The 24,813-nt window shown below is 36.3% G+C and overlaps 1 pseudogene; it reads right to left on the reverse strand.

Moving 5' to 3' along the window:
* Positions 1–1,923: 1,923 nt before the first annotated feature.
* Positions 1,924–2,950, reverse strand: LOC128572739 (cyclic AMP-dependent transcription factor ATF-4-like; annotated as a pseudogene).
* Between the last annotated feature and the right edge of the window lie 21,863 nt (positions 2,951–24,813).

The raw sequence follows: 24,813 nt of genomic DNA on the forward strand, positions 1-24,813 counted from the left end.
ATACTGCCTTGAAAGATGAACCCATCACAATGCAACTAATTTCTTTCAGGCTTATCTAATCCAATTGTCTAGAAGATATTTAAAATTTGGAAAGGAAGCCCTTCAATAATTAGGGATTATAGAAGTAAGAGTAAAGGTAAGGACTAAAAGAAAACTCTAAATATATGTAGGAACATTTTTTTGAAGTAAAAATTTGCATAGGAGTGTTGAAAATATTATTGTCATATATTTTAAAAAGACATGGACAAACCATTAGAAATAGTATGAATAGCATTTGAAGTGGAAAGGGCAGGAGTCTAGAGAGGCAATAAATTGCCTAGCACTTTATAGAGGGAGACAGAACATTGGTACTTAATTTTGTTGACTTCGTATATCAATGAACAGGCAAGGGACACAATCAGTTTATGTTTGTTTTTGCCTTGTTATTTCAAGTGAGTTGTAAGCATGCTACAGAAGGTTGAGAGAGAAAGTGGAAAAAAATACACAGAAATGACTGCAATAATTAATCCACATAAAAACTGGTCATTTCTTGGCCAATGATGGAAACAACAAAAATGGTAAGAAGGGATCAAATTTTGGTATTCTTTTTTTTTGATCCCACAAGTTTTGCTGATAGTGGACTTGGAAAAAAGTAAGAAGTCAAAAATAACTTCAACTTCTTTGCCTTCAAATTTTCTGTAATAAGAAAACTATAGGAGAAACAAAGAATACTGCAGAGAGTGATGGAGGACAGAGAGAGTAGAGGACTGCTTTGCTCTGCTCAGTTTTAGAAACCAATTAGATATCAGGTGTGCAATTATTTGCACAAGACATGTTTAAGGATAATGTCTGGATTAGAAATATTTACATCTGGGAAGTATTATCTTATAAAGTGTAGGTAAAACAATGTGGATAAATTACTTAAGGGAAGAAAACATGATGGTATAAAGAGAAAGGAAGACGGTTGAGGAAAGGTCCTTGCTGAGATCAGAATAGGATCCAGTGCACAGCGGTAATGCTGAGGAAGCTTTTCTACGAGACAAAAGAAAATATAAAACACATGGGTGCAGTAGCAAACATGTTGCTCTGAAGTTCTTCAGAGCTTCAGAACTTCTTCATGATGTTCACTCTTTTCTTACAGCTATCAGAATAAAGGCCTACAGCTCAGAAAGAAGATGGGGATCTGGGTGTTTTGGAGGTTTCAGTGGAGGGCATCAGAGTGAAGTCACATAAGCAAGTAAACAAGAGATGGGCTTGGGGACGGTGACATGATCCCTGAGCAGCACAGAAGGCCCAGTGAGGTTAGTGAGCATGAGTATAAAGTGACATAGTCACCATGGTTGTGCATTTTTCTCCAGACCCATTTGATTGACTGACCTGGGTAGAAGACAGTTACATTTATACAGTATAAAGAAACATATATGATGAATCAAGAAAAGGAGAGGAATCAAAGACATATACAAGAAACAATGGACAATACTATTTGATTTCATCAGGTTAGGATTTGAAAGTTCAAAAAAGTTCAGTATTTCCCAGAAGGACAGTGCGAGTAAGCAGCAAAAATTGGAATTTGAAAACATGTGTACAGGGCTCAAGGCTTTCTGTTGGGCCATGCTGTTTTGGGGTGGTAACCCAAGTATTATACGGTTTTAGCACACTCATAACCTGTTGACCATAGTAGTACAGCAAACTTCTTTCAGGCTTCCTTCATGTACTAGTAAATAATTCAAGAGGACAACACAGACCTTATAGAAAAGCAATATTTATTATTTTCTGTATGCTTTAATTCATAGACAGAAACTTTCTTGTCTCCTCTGAAACATACCCTAAAATAAGTTAGTAATTTTATTTTATCATTTTTTCCACTACAAAATAATTTACTGTAACACACAGCTTCAGCACTGCTCGCTATGTACAAGCACACAACACTCCTGAATGCCCTAACTAGGGGACCCTTTTCTTCCCCCTTGCTTTGTGGACCTCTTCAATCAATCTTTCAGGTACTGGATCTCCTTGGCCAAGGAATCTGCCTTCTCTTTCAGAGCCTCATTCTTCTTTTCGAGCTCTTTGCATTCACCAGCAAGGGCTTCTTGCTCTGCTCTCTTCTTCTGGTGGTACCTAGTTCTTTTCAGCTTCTTATCCAGCTTCTCACCCTTTACTTTTGCTGCTATTATGTTCTCTCCAGGAGGGTCATAAGGTTTGGGGTGAACAGAACCACAGAAGACACCTGGAGATGGTAGGCTCCTATTTGGAGAGCCCTGGAGGAGGTATGCTGGGGAGAGTCCAGATATGACTCCGGGCTCATACAGATGCCACTGTCATTTTCTGAGGAGTTGTCTTCCTCTTTTACACACTAAGGAATCATGGTAATGTAAGCAGTAGAGTCTGGCTTTCCATCTCCTTCAGAGATATCCACTTCACTGCCCAGCTCTAAACTAAAGGAATAATCTGGAGTAGAGGACAGGACCCCTGCGGATAGAGAAAGAGATTGCAGGAGGGTGAAGGGGGAAACCTGATCATTTTTGTTGAACTTTCTGGGTGATGGCCAATTGGGTTCACTGTCTGGGGGTGCTCCTTATGAGTCTCCTGGACTAAGGGGGCAAAGAGATCACACGTGTCATCCAACATGAACAAAAGCTCATCTGGCATGATTTCCAGGTCATCCATACCCAACAGGGCATCAAAGTCAATCTCCTTCAGATTCATTTTCTCCAACATGCAATCTGTCTCAGAGAAGACATCCTCCTTGCCATTGTTGGAGGCACTGACCAACCCATCCACAGCCAGCCATTCAGAGGAGCCCACCTCAGCCTTGTCACTGGAGAACCCATGAGGTTTGAAGTTCTGGGCCACCTCCAGGTAATAATCTAAGAGATCTAGGCTTTCTTCAGTCCCCAAACCTGACTGGTCGAAGGGGGGCAATCAAGTCCCTCGCCAACACCTCGCTGCTCAAGAAACTCATCCTGGTCATGTTGTGGGGCTTTGTTGCAATCCTGGAATGTGCGTAATTCAAAGGTTGTTTGTTGGTTACAGCAATTCTGTTGCTGGAGGCTGTGAGATACGCTTCTCATAGCCTCCAGCAACAACATTGCTGTAACCAAGCTGCTTAAGCCACTGGGGGTTGCCTCTGTAGAGCCTGGTGCTGCTGCAGCTGCTACAAAGGCCAAAGCTGCCGTGGGCACTACTGCCTCTAATACACAATGGTGGCCTGCGAGAGGGGAGTAGGGAAAGATGAACTGCGGAGAAACTACATTTACAAGCAGGTACAGCAGAAAATCAAGTTAGTACTTTTAAATATATTCATATATGTATGAATATATATACATGTATGCAAATATGATTATGTACACCCACACATAGAAAGGTAACAATGGACAATAAAATCTAAGGTAAATCAGAGAAAAGCAAGACCTAGGCATACAGGGTATACTAATAAGATAAACTATAAAACACATGGGGGCAGATGGAAGGAAACATGCAGGTATGGGAGAGTTTCGTGAATTTCTCTTCTTAGTGGACTTTACTCATCCTTTTATTCCTTTATAAGAATAAAGGCCAAAAGCTCAGGAAGAAAATAGGGGTTAAGTTTTCTGGAGGTTTAAGTAGAGGGTCATCGGATGATCGAAATTGAAGGATATTGGTAGGGCTGATACTCTGGTGCTGGCACACAAATCTACCCACCTCCTTGGTATTCACCTTGTCCCTGGACACCACTGAATTATTTCAGTGAGTGCTATGACTCTCTGACCTGGATTTTTCTGTGTCTGCAATACCAAGTTCATCACTAGTGGGCAATTTGATGATTTGGGGGGAACCACGACAATGCCTCAAATATAGATAGACTGGGACTGGGGGATGATCATGTGGTTTCCTTTTTCTCTTCATTCTGCTACTGTGATGCATTACCTTAACTGAATTTACATACTGAACCATTCTTGTATTCTCACAATAAATTCCACTTAGCTATAATGTGTAATCCTTTATTAGGGCCATTGGATTTGTTTAATATTTTTTGAGATTTTTGCTTCCATATTTATGAGTGATATTGGCATGTATTTTTCTTTCTTGTGGCATCTTCACCTGATTTTGGTATCATTGTAATTCTGGCTTCAAATAATGGGTTTGGAAGTCTTTCCTTCTTTGATTTTGAAAGTTTTATAAGAAATTTGTTCATTATGCTTTAAATGTTTTATAAGCTTCACCATAAATCTTCTAATCCTGGACATTTTTTGGTTGCTGTTGGGAGGTTTTGGATTACTGATTCAATCTCCATGCTAGTGGTATTCTATCCTTATTTTCTATTTTGTCCTGATTTAGTCTTGGCAGGTTGCTTGTTTCTAGAAATTCGCTCATTTTATCTAGGTCATTCAATTTTTCCATATATTTGTTCATAGCAATCTCTTTATAATTGTGTATATTCATGTAAATTAGTTGTAATATCATTTTCTTTATGATGTTTTTGTTTATTCACTCTTTTTCTTATTTTTCCTAAATAGTATCACTAAATATTTATCAATTTTATTAATATTTTTAAAAATTAACTCCTTTAGTTCATTTTATTTTCTATATTGTTTCTTTATACTCTATTTTACTGATCTTCTAATGCTATCTTCTACTAGATTTTTGTTTAGTTTTTTCATCGTTTTAATTTTCTTAGTGTGTAAACCTAGCTTGATTTGAAATCTTTGTCTTATTATTATAAGCATTTACAGAACTAAACTTTAATCTTACAATTGTTTTTAATGTATCTCAAAGTTTTGATATATTGTATTTTCCTTGTTAGGTGTCTCAAGACATTTTCTAATTTTGTTTAATTATTTGTTATTTGACAAATTCATTATTTAAGTGTATATTTTTTATTTTTACATAGTTTGTCAGTTCCAATTTACCTTCTCCTTTTGGTTATTTCATTGTGATAGGAAAAGATGCTTTTTATAAATATTTTAAAATTTATTAGAAGTTCTTTTTTTTTTTATTGTTGGGGATTCATTGAGGGTACAATAAGCCAGGTTACACTGATTGCAATTGTTAGGTAAAGTCCCTCTTGCAATCATGTCTTGCCCCTATAAAGTGTGATACACACCAAGGCCCCACCCCCTTCCTCCTTCCCTCTTTCTGTTCCCCCCCCCATGACCAGAATTGTCATTAATTGTCCTCATATCAAAATTGAGTACATAGGATTCATGCTTCTCCATTCTTGTGATGCTTTACTAAGAATAATGTCTTCCACGTCCATCCAGGTTAATACAAAGGATGTAAAGTCTCCATTTTTTTTAATGGCCGAATAGTATTCCATGGTATACATATACCACATCTTGTTAATCCATTCCTGGGTTGGTGGGCATTTAGGCTGTTTCCACATTTTGGCGATTGTAAATTGAGCTGCAATAAACAGTCTAGTACAAGTGTCCTTATGATAAAAGGATTTGTTTCCTTCTGGGTAGATGCCCAGTAATGGGATTGCAGGATCAAATGGGAGGTCTAGCTTGAGTGCTTTGAAGTTTCTCCATACTTCCTTCCAGAAAGGTTGTACTAGTTTGCAGTCCCACCAACAGCGTAAAAGTGTTCCCTTCTCTCCACATCCACGGATGGGTGCAGGAAGAAATAAAACAGGAAATCATTAACTTCCTTGAGCATAACAACAGTGAAGACACAAGCTACCAAAACCTGTGGTATACTGCAAAAGCAGTTTTGAGATGAAAATTCATCGCTTTAGATGCCTACATTCGAAAAACAGAAAGAGAGCGCATCAACAATCTCACAAGAAATCTTATGGAATTGGAAAAAGAAGAACAATCTAAGCCTAAACTCAGTAGAAGAAAAGAAATATCCAAAATCAAATCAGAGATCAATGAAATTGAAAACAAAAGAATCATTCAGAAAATTAATGAAACAAGGAGTTGGTTTTTTGAAAAAATAAATAAAATAGATAAACCATTGGCCAGACTAATGAGGAACAGAAAAGTAAAATCTCTAGTAAGCTCAATCAGAAATGATAAAGGGGAAATAACAACTGATCCCACAGAGATACAAGAGATCATCTCTGAATACTACCAGAAACTCTATGCCCAGAAATTTGACAATGTGGAAGAAATAGATCAATATTTGGAATCACACCCTCTCCCTAGACTCAGCCAGGAAGTATTAGAAGTTATTTTTAACCTAACATACGCTATATCTTTGAAACTATTCCATGTACACTTGAGACAAGCAATTTTTCTACTATTGTTAGTTGTATGGTCTCATATATATTGTAAGTCCAGGTCCATTTTATCTATAATATTGTTTAATCTCTGTATTTATTGATCATCTGTGCATCATTATATGCATTTGAAGTGGAAGCTTTGAAGGCTCCTACTATTATGGTAGAACCTTCAATAGGAGGTTCTAAATTCTCCTTTCAATTCCATCAATCCTTATTTCTCATACTGAAGAGTGCTGGTGTTTGGTGAATATGTGTTTATTATTATCTTCTCAGTAAATTGACTCTTATATCATTATGTGAGACTGTCTTTGTCTTAGCCTGTTTTATATTACTGTAACAGAATACCACAGCAAGAGTATGGCACCAGCATGTGGTGAGGGTGGGCTTTTATGCTGTGTCCTCCCATGGAGGACAGAGGAAGCACAAGACAGGGTAAGAGTGAGTGTGAGCAAAACAGAGGCAAATTCACTTTCATAACAACCTACTTCCATGCTAAAAAGAAAATCCACCTCAGCAGTAACAACATTCATTACTCAGTTTCTGAGGGTAGAACTGTCATGGCCTACTTTTCTCTTACTGGTTCCACTATTTAATACCATTATAGTTGCAATTAAATTTATGTTTTAATGACAATTAAATTTCAATATGAATCTTGGAAAGGATGCTGAAATGATAGCGTTTGCCCTGACCTCCCAAAACTAATGTCCTTATGACATATAAAAACATTTATTTTATCTCTGTATCCTCAAAAGTCTTAACTTGTTCCAGCATCGACAGAATTTCCTCTAAATGAAGTATGAGTGAGACTCAGGGCATGATTTATCCTGAAATTCTTCAGCTAAAATCCTATGAAATCAAGTTATGTCCTTCCAAAGTATGATGACATAGGATAGATATTCTTATTCTAAGAGGAGCAATAGGCAAGAGAAAAAAAGTATAGTAACAGGCCCCAAGTCAAAAATCCAATAGGAAAATGGCATTAAATCTTTTAGCTCCACAATAAGCTTTCTTAATTCCATGTTAGGTTTTCTGAGGACAATGGTATGGGTGTGGGGTACCCAAGGTCTCAGACAGCCCACTTCTTTGGATTTACTGGTTTAGTCCATGTGGAATCTGTCATGGATCACAGCCTTATTCCTGTAATTTTCCCTGTATGATGGGTTACAGTTCTATGGTCTCAGGAATAGCCCTATTTCCACGGCTTCACTAGGCATTGCCCTGGAAGGAACTTTCTGCGAAAGCTCTGACCCCACATTTTAGTTTTGCATTGCCCTAGTTGGGACTTTTAAATTGGCTCCAGCTATACATCAATGTCTGTTTGGGCCACAGGCTGCCTGTAACATCTTTTAAAACCTACACAAAGGTGGCCATGCCCCTACAGCTGTTGCAATCTGTTAACCTGCAGAATTAGCACCACATAGACGCTGTCAAAGTTTCTGGCCTTACATTCTGGAGCAACAGGTTTGATTTCCACCTCCACTTGCCTGTGCCATGGTGGGAGTGATGAACAAAGACACAAGGCGAGTCTGGGCAGTAAGACCAGGGAGACTACCCTGGGACACTCCTCCAAAATTATGTTGCCTCTTAGAGCTCTGAGTCTACAATGAGAAGAAAGTTCTGTAATATAACTTCAGGGTTATTTTCCCATTATCTTGATGATGGCTTCAATCTGTACTAATCCCCTTAGTAAGTAGCTACTTAGGCACACACATGGTTAGTGTTCCCATACATGCTTTTTTTATTCTTTACATGAGAAAGTTAAAAATTTTCAAAATATTTCTACTTTGATTCTCTTTCGTTTATAAATTCTTTCTTTACGTAATTTATTTCCTCTCATATATTACTGTATTCAGTTAAAAGTAGCCAAGCTGCTCCTTCCCTATTTGCTTAGAAATTTCTGCTGCCAGATATCCTAGTCAATTATCCTTTAACATTTTTTTTATTATTATAGACACATGAACGTTGTGTATTAAAATTTCACCTTCCACGAAGCCCTCAAGCATGCACCCAAATGAGATAAATTCTGGGGAACTTCATAACAAAATTACCATTGCTCCAGTTTCTGATATCTTGTTTCTCATATCTGTCTGAGACCTCATCAGAATGGCCTTTATCGCCCCTACTTCTGCCAACAATCTGATCACGGTCACTTCAGTAATCTTGAAGAAGTTGCAAACTTTTTGTTCCTTTTTTGTCTTTTTCTGAGCCATCATCAGAATTTCCCTCAATATTTCATTTACAGTAATTTAGAAATTTTCTCACATGGTCTTCTAAATTCTTCTAGCCTCCCTTATTATCTCTCTCATTCAAATGACCCCAATGCCACTTTCACATTTTCAAGTATTTGTCATAGGAAGAGCCCAACTTTCAATACAGGTGTTCTGTCTTAGTCTGTTTTATATTGCTATGACAGAATACCACAGACTGGTTAAGTTTTAATGAACATAAATTTATTTGACTGGCGGTGCCTGTGGCTCAGTGAGTAGGGCGCCGGCCCCATATGCTGAGGGTGGTGGGTTCAAACCCAGCCCCGGCCAAACTGCAACAAAAAAATAGCCGGGTGTTGTGGCGGGCACCTATAGTCCCAGCTACTCGGAAGGCTGAGGCAAGAGAATCGCTTAAGCCCAGGAGCTAGAGGTTGCTGTGAGCTGTGTGATGCCACGGCACTCTACCGAGGGCCATAAAGTGAGACTCTGTCTCTACAAAAAAAAAAAAAAAAAAAAAATTATTTGACTGATAGTTCTAGAGGCCATAAGTCTAAGAATATGGTGTTGGCATCCAGTAGGACTTCATGTTGCAACATACCTTGGTGGAAGGGCAAAAGAGGTTGAGAATGAGGAAGTGAGAGAGGAACAAACGTGCTTTAACAATCCATATCCTGATAACAAACCACTCCTGTAAAAACAACATTAATCCACTTATGAAGGTTAAAATATTATGGCCCAGTCACCTGTTAGTAGTCTCTCCTATTAATATCATCAAACTAGAAATTAAATTTCAATATGAGTTTAAAAGGAGTATTTAAACAACAATCCACTTTGGTTTCTGTAATTTGTTGATCTAGAATTCATTTTGTCTGATATTAGTATAGATAATAGCATAGTCTTTTGTAGGCAGTCTATACTTAAATCTTATTCTACTTTTATCCATTCAGCTACTCAATGTACTTTGGTTGGTGAATTTAATCTATTAATAATCAGGGTAAGTATTGCTAGGTAAGGAATTACCACTGCCATTTTATCAATGGTTTTTTAGTTGTTTAGTACATCTTTTGTTTCTTCTTCTTCTTTTTTTTTTTCTTTGCTTTCTTACTATCTAGTAAGTGATTTTTCTTTACTAACACATTTTAATACTTTTCTTTTTGGTGTACATATTATAGGTTTTTGCTTTGTGGTTATGATAAGGTTTACAGAGAAAACGCTTATGGTTAAACAGGTTATTTTAAGCTGATAACAATTTATATTTTATCAACACACACACACACACAAAAAATACTCTGTCTTCCCTCACATTTTGAATTTTGATGATATTTTTATGTTGGATACCCCTTAATAAATAATTGAAGCTATTGTTATGTAATAGTTTTGTCTATTAGCCTTCATATTAAAGATATAAACAATTTAAACACCACCATTACAATGTGAGAAAAACCTGGATTTGACTATTTATCTTTACCAGTGAGTTTTGTAGTTTCAGGTAATTTCACGTTACTAATTTGAGCCGTTTTCTTTCAGTTTGAAGTGCTGTCTTTAGCATTTCTTGAAAGACAGATCTGGTGGTAATGACTTTCTTTAGGTTTTGTTTATCTGGAAAAATATTAATCTCTCCTTCATTCCTGAAGAAAAGCTATAGTGTATAATATTGCTTGGCTATTTTTTTTTTTTCTTCTACACCTTGCATATGGTATCCCACTTTCTCCAATTTTGTAAGACTTCTGCTAGGAAGTCTGCTGGAAACTGTATTGGAGCTTCATTATTAACCGTATGCTTCTTTTCTTTTGCTACTTTCAGAATCCTCTTTGTCTTTGATTTTTGGCAATTTGAGTATAATATGTCATGAGGTAATCTTATTAGGATTTAGTCTGATTAGAGCTCTTTGACTTCCTATACCTAGATATTTATACATTTTTCATGTTTGACAACTTTTCTGTTATTATTTTTTAAATAAAAAGTTCTAACTCTTTGTCTTTCTTCACTACCCTGTGAATGCCAATGACTGTGGGATAATATTTAGAAATAAACTTATCCTACATCAAGCACACAAAGTAAATTCAGTGTGAGTTTAAAATGACATGCTTTTCTTCCAGAGGCTTAAGACGCTTGGACCCCCCTGGGTTACTCACAGAGTTAGGCTCTTTGGAAAATTCCTTAGGCCTTTTCTCTGAAGCAGTACACCCTGTGAAGCCTGAGATCCAAGGGCATGCCGCCCTTTCCTCAGAGATACGGGCCAGAGGGTTGACATATGTTAACAACATATTGTCAGAGGTCTATAGGTGCTCTGCCCTGAAGGAAGGTCACAGTCATTACTTCATACTGAGTAAACTGAGTGAATGCTTGAAGATATTCTTCTATTAATTTTGTTCCCCTATAGCTGTTTTTGTCTTTGTGCCCTGCTCGGAAAACTAGTCACTGTTTAGAGGAAGAGATTTACTACACAAGTGGTTACATTGATATGATAAATTTCCTTTCAAGTTCAAATTCAGCTAATAGATAATGGATTAGGTGTGTACGTGACTGGAAGAGTATAAAACTTAAACGTGGAATAAAGAACTTTGCTATATGCCATCCCACGGTGTATAGTCTGTTTCTTGACTTAATAATTACAGGAGCGAGTTTACACCTACAACAAAGCTGCTGCTCGTTCGCGTCTCGGTTCACGCAACAAATGACATCTTCTTCTTTTTTTTTTTTTTTTGAGACAGAGTATCACCCTGTCACGTTGGGTAGAGTAGAGTCCCATAGCATGACAGCTCACAGCAATCTCAAACTCTTGGACTCAAGCTATCCTTCTGCCACAGCCTCCCAAGTAGCTGGGACTACAGGTGCCTGCCATAATGCTGGCTAGTTTTTTTTTTTCTTTTTTTTTGGTAGATATGGGGTCTTGCTCAGGCAGATCTCAAATTCCTGAGCTCAAGCAATCCACCTTCCTTGGCCTGCCAGAATGTTAGGATTACAGGTGTGAGCCAATGCACCTGGCCACCAATGACTTCTTAGTTTGCTGTTTCAATGGTCTGAATGTTGGGGTCCAAAAAGTCCTGTGCTCACTTTCTTCTTCCCCAATTAGATGGCATCTCCTTATATACTGAGCTGCCTATGGTTGGGGATAGGTAAAACCATGCTTCGTCTCACCAATGTGTGTTTCCTTATTATTACACTATAACCAGTTTCCCTACACTTGTAAAAGTACTTAAGTGTGGATAGTGGTTTAATTTCCTATTTCTGTGAAGTGATAATCAATAGAGTCCTAGTTTACCACTGTGCTCTGTCCCTCTCTTGTTTTGTATTTATGTGTTTCATTTTAGAAACATTCTTCAAAAATGTAGCTGATATCTGGAGCTCTTACATTGAGAAGATCTCTGTATAATAACTGAAAGGCTTCAGTAAACTTTGATCTCAATGATTTATTCATTTGGGAAACCACGAATATCAGTGTCTATAAGCATTTCTTTGTAGTGGTTCTCTCAAAGGAGTATATCTGTGGGCTCTCAGCATTCTAAAAATCCAAATATGGTAAAGGGGCTGTGTGTCTCACAATTCAATGTGTTGACTTGCTACTTATGCATCCAGGCTAGACCTGATTTTCCAAATTTAGAACCCATCAGTCTCAACACCTCCCTTAATTAAACTTCTACCATTGTGCCAGTTGCCCAGGTCATAAAATACCTGCAAAAATTTGGAAGCAACAGCTTTTGCATGCAGATTTTATCCCTCTCTCCCATTTCAGTTCCATCTGCAGTGTTTAAAGGTCCCTAGTTACTCAAATTTCAACATATTGAAGGAATTCTTTCAACGTCATTTAACTTGCTTCTGACCTGCCCATACTGTCAGCTTTTTTTCTGTTTTCATTTTTGTTTTGTTATTTTTATTATTTATTTATTTATTTTATTGTTGGGGATTCATTGAGGGTACAATAAGCCAGGTTACACTGATTGCATTTGTTAGATAAGGTCCCTCTTGCAATTGTGTCTTTTCCTCCAAAAGTGTGACACACACCAAGGCCCCACCCTATCCCTCCTTCCCTCTCTCTACTCTTCCTTTCCCCACCCCTCCCTCCTTCTTTCTCTCTCTGCTTTCCCCTTCCTCCACCCCCACCGTGACCTTAATTGTCATTAATTGTCCTCATATCAAAATTGAGTACATAGGATTCATTCTTCTCCATTTTTGTGATGCTTTGCTAAGACTAAAGTTTTCCATTTCCATCCAGGTTAATACAAAGGATGTAAAGACTCCATTTTTTTTTAATGTCTGAATAGTATTCCATGGTATACATGTACCACAGCTTGTTAATTTATTCCTGGGTTGGTGGGCATTTAGGCTGTTTCCACATTTTGGCAATTGTAAATTGAGCTGCAATAAACAGTCTAGTGAAAGTGTCCTTACGATAAAAGTACTTTTTTCCTTCTAGGTAGATGCCCAGTAATAGGATTGCAGGATCAAATGGGACGTCTAGCTTCCGTGCTTTGAGGTTTCTCCATACTTCCTTCTAGAAAGGTTGTACTATTTTGCAGTCCCACATTCATGCCAGCATCTGCAGTTTTTGAATGTTGTGGTATGAGCCATTCTTGTTGGGGTTAGATGGTATCTCAGGGTGGTTTTGATTTGCATTTCTCTAATAGATAGGGATGATGAACATTTTTTCATATGTTTGTTAGCCATTCGTCTGTCTTCTTTAGAGAAGGTTCTATTCATGACTCTTGCACATTGATACATGGGGATTGTTGGCTTTTTTCATGTGGAGTAATTTGAGTTCTCTATAGATCCTACTTTCAAGCTTTTGTCTGATTCAAAATATGCAAATATCCTTTCCCATTGTGTAGGTTGTCTATTTGCTTTGGTTGTTGTTTCCTTAGCTATACAGAAGCATTTCAGTTTAATGAATTCCCATTTGTTTATTTTTATTGTTGCAATTGCCATGACAGTCTTCCTGATGAAGTCTTTCCCCAGACCAATATCTTCCAGTGTTTTTCCTATGCTTTCTTTGAGGATTTTTATTGTTTCATGCCTTAAATTTAAGTCCTTTATCCATCTTGAATCAATTTTTGTGAGTGGGGAAAGGTGTGGGTCCAGTTTCAGTCTTTTACATATGGATATCTAGTTCTCCCAACACCATTTATTGAATACGGATTCTTTCCCCCAAGGTATGCTCTTGTTTGATTTATCAAAGATTGGGTGGTTGTAACATGTTAGTTTTATTTCCTGGTTTTATATTTGATTCTAAGCATCTATGTCTCTATTTTTGTGTCAGTACCAAGCTGTTTTGACCACTACGGCTTTGCAGTACAGCCTAAAATCTGGTATGGTGATGCCCCAGCTTTATTTTTATTACTGAGAACTGCCTTAGCTATACAGGGTCTTTTCTGATTCCACACAAAACGTATAATCATTTTTTCCAAATCTTGAAAGTATGATGTTGGTATTTTAATAGAAATGGCATCAAATAGGTAGATTGCTTTAGGAAGTATAGACATTTTAACAATGTTGATTTTTCCCAGCCATGAACATGGTATGTTCTTTCATTTGTTAATATGCTCTGCTATTTCCTTTCTGAGAATTTCATAATTTTCTTTATAGAGGTCCTTCACCTCCTTCGTTAGGTATATTCCTAGGTATTTCATTTTCTTTGAAACTATGGTGAAGGGAGTTGTGTCCTTAATTAGTTTCTCATCTTGACTATTATTGGCGTATACAAAGGCTACTGACTTCTGGACATTGATTTTATATCCTGAAACATAACTGTATTTTTTGATGACTTCTAGGAGTCTTGTGGTTTAGTCTTTGGGATTCTCTAAGTATAAGATCATGTCGTCAGCAAAGAGGGAGAGTTTGACCTCCTCTGCTCCCATTTGGATGCCCTTCATTTTTCTGTCTTGCCTAATTGTATTGGCTAGAACATTCAGCACTATGTTGAATAGTAAAGGTGACAGAGGACAACCTTGTCTGGTTCCATTTCTAAAAGAAAATCTTTCAGTTGGTTATCCATTTTGTTTCCAGTTTATGAAACTTTATTTTTGCTGTCCTATCAATCTCTTAGACACTGCATATTGAAGCCTTAAACATAATAATTTCTTCAGTGAGTGGTAAACACTCAAGTCTAAGAAAAATATTTTAAATTACCATTTGAAAAATTTATCTTATTTTGAAATAATAGTTTAGCTGAGTTTATGATCAGTATTTGTAATTTTGTTAACTTGCCATTTAAGGTTGAGGTGCTTTCTTTGACCTGTGAACTATTGAAAAGTACACTGATTAATTTCCAAGTCACTTGAGATTTTACTTAAAAATTTAATTTTTGTTAACTTGCCATTTAAGGATGAGGTACCTTCTTTGACCTGTGAACTATTGAAAAGTACATTGATTAATTTCCAAGTCATTTGAGATTTTACTTAAAAATTTAATTTTTGTGTCATTGATTTTTAATTTGTTCTATTATTGTCAGACAAAAACTCTGTTTAAAAATTTATTGTAGTTTTTATTGCCCAATATATGATCTATAAAAATAATTTTTTATGAGTACCTAAAAGAAAAGGTATATTCTATTCTTGTTGGGTTGCCTACCTTTGTTCTTTCTATCTTTATGCTTTCCTACCTTTATTCAGGCTACATTTATACCTGGTCTGAGTAAAGGTAGGAAAGGCTCCATTTAAAATAATTTTCTAGTCAGAGTATTTTCTACTCATTTGAGTCTTTAATAAAGAAAAATTCAATGTCAATTTTTGCTACTTCAGGCATTTTGCGAACTATGTGTATGCCTAAAAAGTGATAATAATCAAAACTCCATTTATCAAATAACTCTGAGCCTTAATCTGCTTCTTGTACTTCACAATGTTGATTCATTGTGTGGACAGGGATAGGGTGTAGTTGATAAGAATTAATTAACATAGCTAGTCCACTGACAAAGAATGACTAATTATTGAAGAGAAAATATTTTAAAATTAAATAAATGGAATTTGATTAAATTAAAAAACTTCTGTACAGCCAAAGGAATAATCAAGACAGCAAATAGCCAACCTACAGAGTAGGAGAAAATATCCGCAAATTATACATCCAGTGAAGGGCTAATCTCCAGAATCTACAGAGAACTCAAGCAAACAAACAAAAAAACAACAACAACAACAACAAAAACATTAAACAGTGGGCAAAAGACATAAACAGAAGATTTTCAAAAGAAGGTAGAGGAATGATCAATAAACATACAAAAAAATGCTCAGTGTCAGTAACTGTCATAGAAATGCAAATTAAAACCACAATTAGATATCATGTGACTGAAGTTGGAATGTTTTTTATTTAAAAGTCCAAAAACTATAGATGCTGGTGTGGCCGAAGAGAGAAAGGAACATTTTTTATGCTTTGCTGGTGGGACTACACATTACCATATGCCCTATGGAAATTTTTCAAAAAATTATGTGTAGACCTACCATTCAAGCCAGCAATCCCACAACTGGTCATCTAGCCAAAGGAAAAGAAGTCTTTTTATCAAAAAGACACCTGCACCTAAATATTTATTACAACACAATTCACCATTGCAAAGATGTGTAATCATCCCAAGTGCCCATTAGTTCATGAGTGGATTAATAAGATGCAGCATATGTATACCATTCTCTTAAGTGAAGTGTCTCAAGAATGGGAAAACAAACACCACATGTACTCACTATTAAATTGGAACTAACTGATGAGTACAAATGTGCACAAAGGGAAGTAAAACTCAGTCCCAAAATCAAACAAGGGGAAGGTGGAGGAAGAGAGGGGAAAAAAACCTAACTAAAAAGTACCATAAATACTATTTGGGAGATGGGCACACTTAGAGCAGTGGCTTAATCATTACAAAAGTGGTCTATGCAACCAAAAACTTTTGTACTGCCTTAATATTTTAAAATAAAAAAATTAAGAGTGGAAAAACTAAGATAATTAATACAAATATTTAAAGCAATTAAATACACATTTCAGTTGGAGAATACAAAGAGAGTGAAAATAATAAAGAGATGAGCTAAAGAGAAACAAACAATAAGCACACATATGCCTTTTCTATGGGTCAGCTGATAGTTCATTAAGCAGATTCCCCTAACATTCTTTCTTCTCTGACATTTTCTTAGGCTTCAACAAATTCTTTTATCATAGAACTACTATGAAAAATAAACTTCCTCAGTTTTATGAAGAAATCATAACACTTTCCCTTCCATTACAAGGCAATACCTTCATCTGAGTCCCTCCCTTATCTTTTCTTTATGCAAAAAGCATTTCTCTATATTCACCAATGATCAGGTGTGTTCTAATGTCGGAGATCTGTGAGAAAAATCTCAAAACGCTGCCCACATGAAGTTACATATGACCCTTTCTTTGATTCAGGAAATAAAAGAGGAAATGGTATGCCTAATCTTCTGGAAGGAAATATTTAGTTGTCAGGGCTTAGATCTTGAGCTTTGTCTTCTGTCATGGTAGTGTATGTGAAATTAGGGAAAGAAGTTTTGGAATCAAAGCTCACAAATCAGAACAGCTCCTCCAGTGAGCAATGTCATGATGACACACACTGAACCATGTCTGTGCAACAAAAAAAAAGTCTTGAGGTTTATGAAAGCACTGAAAATCTTCCCTTATTATCTTATCTTCTTCTCATATATCCTGATCAATAGTGCCATTTAAATTTTGCAAGGATTCTTTAGAAACAGCATTAATATTAGGCTCTGACACTAAGCCCTGTGCTTTCCATGGGTTTTGTCTTCACAGTCACTTCCAGAACTCTGCCTTAACCAACTGTCAGTAATGATAACTGACAACCAACCCAGTGACTCCACAATAAATTAGAGAATGGAGCTATCTTTCAATTCTTTGTAACTTTGTGATATCTTTGGCATTTCTAACAGAACGCGGTTTAGAATTGGTTTAGAAAACCACAGTAGAAGTTTCCAACTCAATTTATTGTGCTAAATAGTATCTGACTCATTTGAAAAAACAAACTAGAATTGACTCTAGTATCTAACTCATTTGAAAAACAAATTGCTTGGATTTAGGCAGAGTTGTGAATCTACGATATTGCTACAAAGAAAATAAGAGAGAGAACCCAAGAGGCATTCAGTTTTTAAAATAGGTATATTTTTGTATTAAATTTAAGATGTACTTTGTATGTAGGTAGGAAAACATTTTTGTATAAATATTATCATATGTATAATCACAGGGAGATTAAGTTAAATTTTGATTAAATTTTGACATCTGTCTCGGGGAAGGAGAGTGCCTGTACCCCTTCTAAATTCTAATATCTCAAAAATTCCTCACTGTTGTGAGCTCATCTTCTGAAATTTTCCAAGAAAAGAATAAGATAGCACAAAACAACATGCAGCCAAGGTGCGATTCTCATAGACAAATTAAAAAAGAAAGTCTGAACATATAATAAGCAACTAGAAAATCTATAGAGAAATTTCCCTACCTTCAGGCTGTCTAAGAGAATCTATAATACAAAGTCTTATCCACTTTTTAAATTTTAAAACCAAAATAGTAAATCATTTCTGAGTTACCTGTTTGCTAATTCTAGAGTGTTTATCTCATGGAGGTTATGTTGCTTAAAAAGTAATAATTTGTATTCTTCAAAAGTTAACCATGCAACTGGTATGCTTCACTTGCCAAGTACGTGTTTAACTTTTATTATTTGCTAACAACTGATGTTAAGTTTACATTTTGATTTTTTAGATTTAAGATTAATATATGGATACAAACAAGTTGCATTACTTTCATTTGTTAGGTAAAGTCCTAGTTCTAGTCGAGTCCTTCACCCCAGGGGTGTGCCATATATCCCTACATTGTACCTGCGAGGTGAGAGCTCACCAAATTCTCTTCCTCTTCCCTCTCCCCCCTACTTCACTTTAATTATGTTCTCTCATGTGGGCATGTAGCTGTTCATCTACTGTTTTCCTATTAGTATTGACTACATTAGCTGCTTACTTTTCTTATGATACTTTACTTTGGACAATGTTCTCCAAATCCGCCCAGGTAAATACTAAAGATATAATGTCTCTGTCTTTCCCACATGACAATTTTCCAAAGTAGCAGATGCTGACATGGATGTGGAGAGAAGGGTGCATTTTGATTTTTTAACAAATGTTATGTAAAACAAATGACATTTAAAATCATGGGAATAAGGAATAAGTCATCTTTGTACCAAACATACCATTTTTTAAAGCTTTTTATTTTCTATTTTATTTTATTTTATTTTGTTGTTGTTGTTGCAGTTTGGCCAGGACTGGCTTGAACTCGACACCCTCAGTATATGGGGCCAGCACCCTGCTCACTGAGCCTCAGCCACCACCCTAAACTTACCATTTTTATTCGTGTTTCTAAGACTCTTTACTGGTGTATGAGAGCATGTTACACTTTACAACTTTCTTTCTTGTTCAAATCACAGATTATCTAATTTTTCCATATATTGAACCCTTTCTTCAGCAATCTTTTCAAAGAATCCTTTACATCTTTGTTCCTCAGGGTATAGATGAGAGGGTTCAACAATGGTGTGACCACAGTGTAGAAGAAAGTAAAGAACTTCCCGTGTTGGGAAGCAAGACTTTTCTTAGGGTCTGTGTACACCATTGCCCCTGTTCCATAAAACATAAAGACAACAAGGAGGTGGGAGGAGCAAGTGGCAATGGCTCTTTGCTTCCCCTCCTCTGACTTCATTTTCCCCACAGCTTGAGCTATGAAGCCATAAGAAGTCAGGATCAAGCCCACAGGCAGCATGGTAAAAATGACAGCAGAGAGGGTGACCTGCCATTCATTGGAGGAGGTGTCTGCACAGGCCAGTCGTATGAGGGAAGGAATCTCACACAGAAAATCGTCCAGCACGTGGTGAGAGCAGAAGGGAAGTTGGAATGTGACAGAAGATTGGATCAGAGACTCCATCAGGCCAGATGTCCAGGACACAAGTGCCAGCTTCCAACAGAGTGGAGGGTTCATGATGATGGTGTAGCGCAGGGGCTGGCACACAGCAACATAGCGGTCAAAGGCCATCACCACTAGCAAGACGCATTCTGTGGCAGCAACACAGATGAATATGAAGACTTGGATGACACAGCCTGTGTAGCTGATACTCTTGTCTGGCCCCCACAGGTTTGAGAGCATCTGGGGCAAAGTGGCTGTGGTGAAGCAGAGCTCCAAAATGGAAAGATTGCTAAGAAAGAAGTACATGGGGGTGTAGAGACGAGGGTCTGTGCAAGAGAGCAAGATGATGGTGGAGTTGCTGAGGATGATCATGGCATAAAAGATGATTATGATCCAGAAGAGAATAATTTCTAGCTGGGGCCATTGAGAGAAACCAAGAAGGATGAAGCCTACTGGGAAACTCGTGTTGGTCATTTCTATTGCTTTCATTACTGGTGTTGGAATGTAATGGTAGGTAATAAAGATTTTGTGAGTAGATTTGCATAAATCTGCTGCCATTTATTTAAGAAAGCAAACATTATTATTTTTCTAAGCAGTCTTGGAGTACAGTCTTCCTTTGAGAGGTCCATGGTTTTCAACCAATGTGTCTATTTGTAAGATGCTAAACTTGGGATTCAACTCCAAAGTTTGTGATTACAGTATCTGCATAGTTGTTCTCACATAATCACATTAGATCAATGTGCATCTCTCTTCCAGACTGTCTATTCAGCCACGCATGCAGTAGCTCCCTAAAATCCTTTGAATTAAATGTTGAACACAAAGATTTGCCTTCAAATACGGAGTATCCAAATGGATCAGAATATCATTTTGCAGTATTTGTTGATATTAAAGGAACACATGAAATGGAGACTATCCCAAGAATAAGGTCCTTCTCTTACCAGCCAATTATGTGCTATCTAAAAAATGTGACCCTTAACATAATACAATTTCTAAGTGTCTGACAAACTATATTGGTATAGGAGACAAACTGGCTTCTAAATAATGCAAACCTAATTTGGATATTTGGTGTATTCATTTTAAGTAAATTTGTTGAAATTACAATAAATAATTTAACAATCCTATGTTAGTAGTCTTATCTGAGAAGTATAACTCCCACCTCAGAGGAAAGAATTCCAGATTAAAAAGGACAACAGCTAATAGTGCCTACTGGTTTTTCAGCACAAAACTCCAAACTCTATTAAAGATAATAGAATAGAAAGCACAATAATGCTTTATAAAACTTGCCAGAGAAATATTCTGAATAATCAACAGAGATAATACAAAATTTTCAACTAAAAAGCTCAATTAAACACTAGAAATGAAGGGCTGGGTACAGTGGCTCACACTTGAAATCCCAGCACTTGAGAGGCCGAGGAGATGGATTGCCTGAGTTCACAGGTACAAGGCTAGCCTGAGCCAGAGTGAGACCTCATTTCCAAAATATTTGGGTGTTGTGGTGGGCACCTGCAGTCTCAGCTACTTGGGAGGCTATGGCAGACAATTGGTTAAGCCCAGAGTTTAAGGTTGCTGTGAGTTAAAATGCACAGCACTCTATCAAGAGTGACAAAGGGAGACTCTGTCTCAAAAACAAAAAAAAAAAACCTAGATATTAATCAAAGCGATAAGATTATGAAATCCATGATTATTTTGTATCATGGATAGGTAGAAAAGGTGACACAGGTACTTTAGCTAAATAATGCTAACCCAGGGCATTGTATATGGAGAACAGTTTTTTGAAAATTAATTCTCTGTCTTCCAGATAATGTAGAATATTGAAAAGAAATCAAGAATATAACAAGCATAGAATATAAAGAATAATGTTAGGTGAAAAGAATCTCAGTTATAGACTGTGGACATTAGATTCTAAAAGTGGGGAAACAACATAAAAAACTGAGGGACTGCTTGAATTCAATAGCAAATTTGTAGGTATTTATTCAGTACCTTCCATGCACTGACTCTATGCTATGATGTGGGAATGTACTGTGAGCAAGAGAGGTGAAATCCCTGTTTTAATAGCGCACATAGCCCTGTATGTGAGGGAGAACAGCAAGTCAGTTAATCACAAGGATTGAAGTATTTCAGCTACTAAGTGCTATTAATGCAAATGCATCTGAGTATTATAATTGAGGCTAAAAATAGAGGATGCAAGAATAAAGGATCATTTGAGGAAGGGAAAATTGAAAGAGCAAAAAGTCTTGCGCTGAGGACTTCTGTTAGCTCTAAGAAGGCTAGTGTGGCTGAGGGGAAAGCAACTGACACGGGATGAGATCAGTGTCTTTATCTGAACTAGTTTTCACTGCCAGGTTTCTAAACTGATCTCGTCTTTAGATATTCTATCTTATGTTCTCATCTTTGGGCTTACACATTGATCTCATGTTTATTCTCTGTACTGAGCACCCAGAATCAGCCGCATAATGTCCACTCTGCCCATCAGACTGCTTCACTTCTGCAGTCCTCTTACTTCCCTGAACTTACCTTCCCCTGGCTCAGGATCAGTAGTGCACATGACTGCAGCATTTGGACAAGAATGTTCAAGTTGTCCATCTAGCTTATCTTTTCAAAATAATATCATGGGTTCAGTTTTCCCTTATGTAAAGAAAAAACAAGTTCAAATCCAATGATATTCCATGTTGTTTTTATTAAAATTACACTTTTATTATGTTATTAAATTTTTTTCACATTACAATTTATGAACACTACAGATAAAATACATGTGAGAAAATTAGTAGGAGAAACAAAGGCATCTCTAATCCCCATCATCAAATATATTTACTGTAAAAATCTTGTTTCTTATTTTCAACAAATAATATATAGAACTAGATAGAGTCATATAGTATTATATGAAAGGTACGAATATAGAATAGAATGATGCTGCATGTAGCTTTATATTTCAGTAAACATTATACTTATGCATATATTTGCAGGTCTTTTCATAGTTATAGAATACAATTCTTTTGAATATAATTGAAAGCTTCATAATATTTTGCCTTAACAGAATTTATGTAATAATTTTTCTTTCATTTTAAGGTAAGCATCTTTGTAATGTTGCAAATGTAAAACAATCCTGAGAAAAATATAGGAAAAAAAATACCTTCATTCTATTTTACATTTTTTATTTTTCAAAAAGTACCTTTTTCTGACGTACAGGTTGAAGTTGCTTCTCATCAAGGATGTAACATGACAAACTTTACTCACACCACCACTGGTCATCATCCATTTTTCCTTCCTGTCACTCAGCAAGTAAGAGTGAGACCCTAAAATTCACATTTCATTAGTAAGGCGTTATTTTGTGTTTTCAGGTCACATTCAAATTCTTCTTCACTGAAATGTGACAATTGTTAAGTTGATATGTCTGTTGTCTTCTGATTACTATGTAAGAGATTTGTTGTATATTAGTGACCTTTAGTCTTTGATTTGTTATGTGACCCATATCAATTTCCCAATACAAATATTTTAATATGATTTACAACTTTTACTTCTCAAAGATTTCTTTCTTAAAATACTCATTCACTTTTACATGGAGTTTTATTTATACCTTTATTCTTAGTTTAGGAAACCATTTACATTGGTCTTGTTGTTTTAGTTTCATTTTCTACGTCTAATCCTGTAACCAATAATATTTTAAGGTGAAACATGATGTAAATTGTATTGCTAATTTGTTAGTATATTTTCCAAACATTTGCTGAGGAATTCTTTCTCAGTTCACTAAAACACAATGAGAATTTTGCTGCCTGTGTTTTCCAAGACCTCTGCTACAATCATGGCAAAGAGTAACACCTTTTGCACTTGCAGCTGCAGCCAAAAATTAACCAATCTGTTGAGGGGAAACACTTCTCTCCTTTATCTCTTCTATCTTTATCAGATCATGACATGTCCTTAAATTATATTTAATAAGCATCTTAATATGTATATTTTTGTCTAAATAGGCCAGAGTTTTGTTAAGACTGACCCTGATTCGAAGTAGCGCATGCAATTTTACAAACATGAAATAGTTAAACTTGATGGTTTATTAAAAAAATATATATTTTCCTAAAAAATTCCATCACCTCTGTGTGCCTTTTAATATGAAATATTTATAAAATTCATGGATGTATATAAATTGAAATAGTATGTGGTAACATTTCTGATACAAAAGAGTCATAAAAATAGTTGAGTTTGTGTGTGTGTGTGTATGCTATGTATGGTTCAACATGGAAATTCTGTGATAAATTTGTAGTAAAGGATCCTTGAGGATGAATGAAGCCCAGTGATAACCTGTGCATCTTAAAACACATCCTGTTTGATGAAGTTCCATAGAACTTTGGCATGAGTCCTCTTCAGCTGCAGGGACATGTTAAAACTTGTGGGTTCATGCTCTTTTGGTATTGTGCATATTCATTTTCTAGCCTTCCTAACAGAATGTAAGTGACTTACCTGGTTAGGAAGCAGATCAGTGGCTCTGCTGGGCCAACAGGAGACTCCCTGGTAGCTACCTGAAGACTTTCCTTTTCTGGAGGGCTTATCTCAGGATGCCCTACTCTGGGTGACTCTCTAGTTAAATACAAAGTGATGTGTGGATTCTGGGAGATGGGGAGAATGTGCAAACACATTTTGTTTTCCTTTGAGGAAGAGCTTAAAGAGCACAGAGGACACGAGCATCTTAAGATGTCCCCAGAGACTTTCATCCTTTACAGGCAATTAGCTGCCAGTCCCAAAATGTTGCAAAAGCCTGGAGAATGAGAAAAATGGTTTTTATTTTGAGTAAACGAAATGAGCTATCACTTTAACTGTTTCCAACTGATTGTCTTAAATTGATCCTCCATCAAAATAATTATGAAATTTTTGGGTGGCGTCTGTGGCTCAAAGGGGTAGGGCGCCAGTCCCATATGCCAGAGGTGGTGAGTTCAAACCCAGCCCCGGCCAAAAAACAAAAAAAATAGAATAAAAAAATAATAATAGTTATGGAATTTGTTTACTAATGTTAATATGCTAAAAGTTTTGATAGTCACTGGTTGAGATATTCACTCCACAAATGTTGATGAAGTGTCAGTTTTCTACCCATCCCTGTGTTAGTTACTGCAAACACAGTGAGGACAAAGGAAATAAATATTTCAGACAATATACTTCATAAGTCTGAAATAAATTATAGGGGCCCTTATATAACCAAGAACTGTAAGGAGAGGTTGAACAATTCTAAATAATGTCCACAAAAGCGAAGATTATTTTTTGAAATGAGGATTTGATTCATAATCATAATATAGAGGATAAAAAAATCATGTTTTATGTTAGGCATGCAACGATGGATAGAATGAGTATGTAAAGAACTGGTAAACAATTAATTGTTGTTTAAGGAAATCTGTGTAATATATGAAAGATCTAAAAGACTAAACACATTTTAAAAGTAGTTTTAGAAGAAAACACATTAATAAGAAGAAATAGACATTTATTTAAAGAATAAAATATTTCACCTTAAGCAACATCATATATCAAAAGTAACAATAAAGAATAGAACAAGAAAGGAGAGCTAAAATA

Source organism: Nycticebus coucang, chromosome 20 (assembly GCF_027406575.1).
Source record: "Nycticebus coucang isolate mNycCou1 chromosome 20, mNycCou1.pri, whole genome shotgun sequence".
Lineage (NCBI taxonomy): Eukaryota > Metazoa > Chordata > Mammalia > Primates > Lorisidae > Nycticebus > Nycticebus coucang.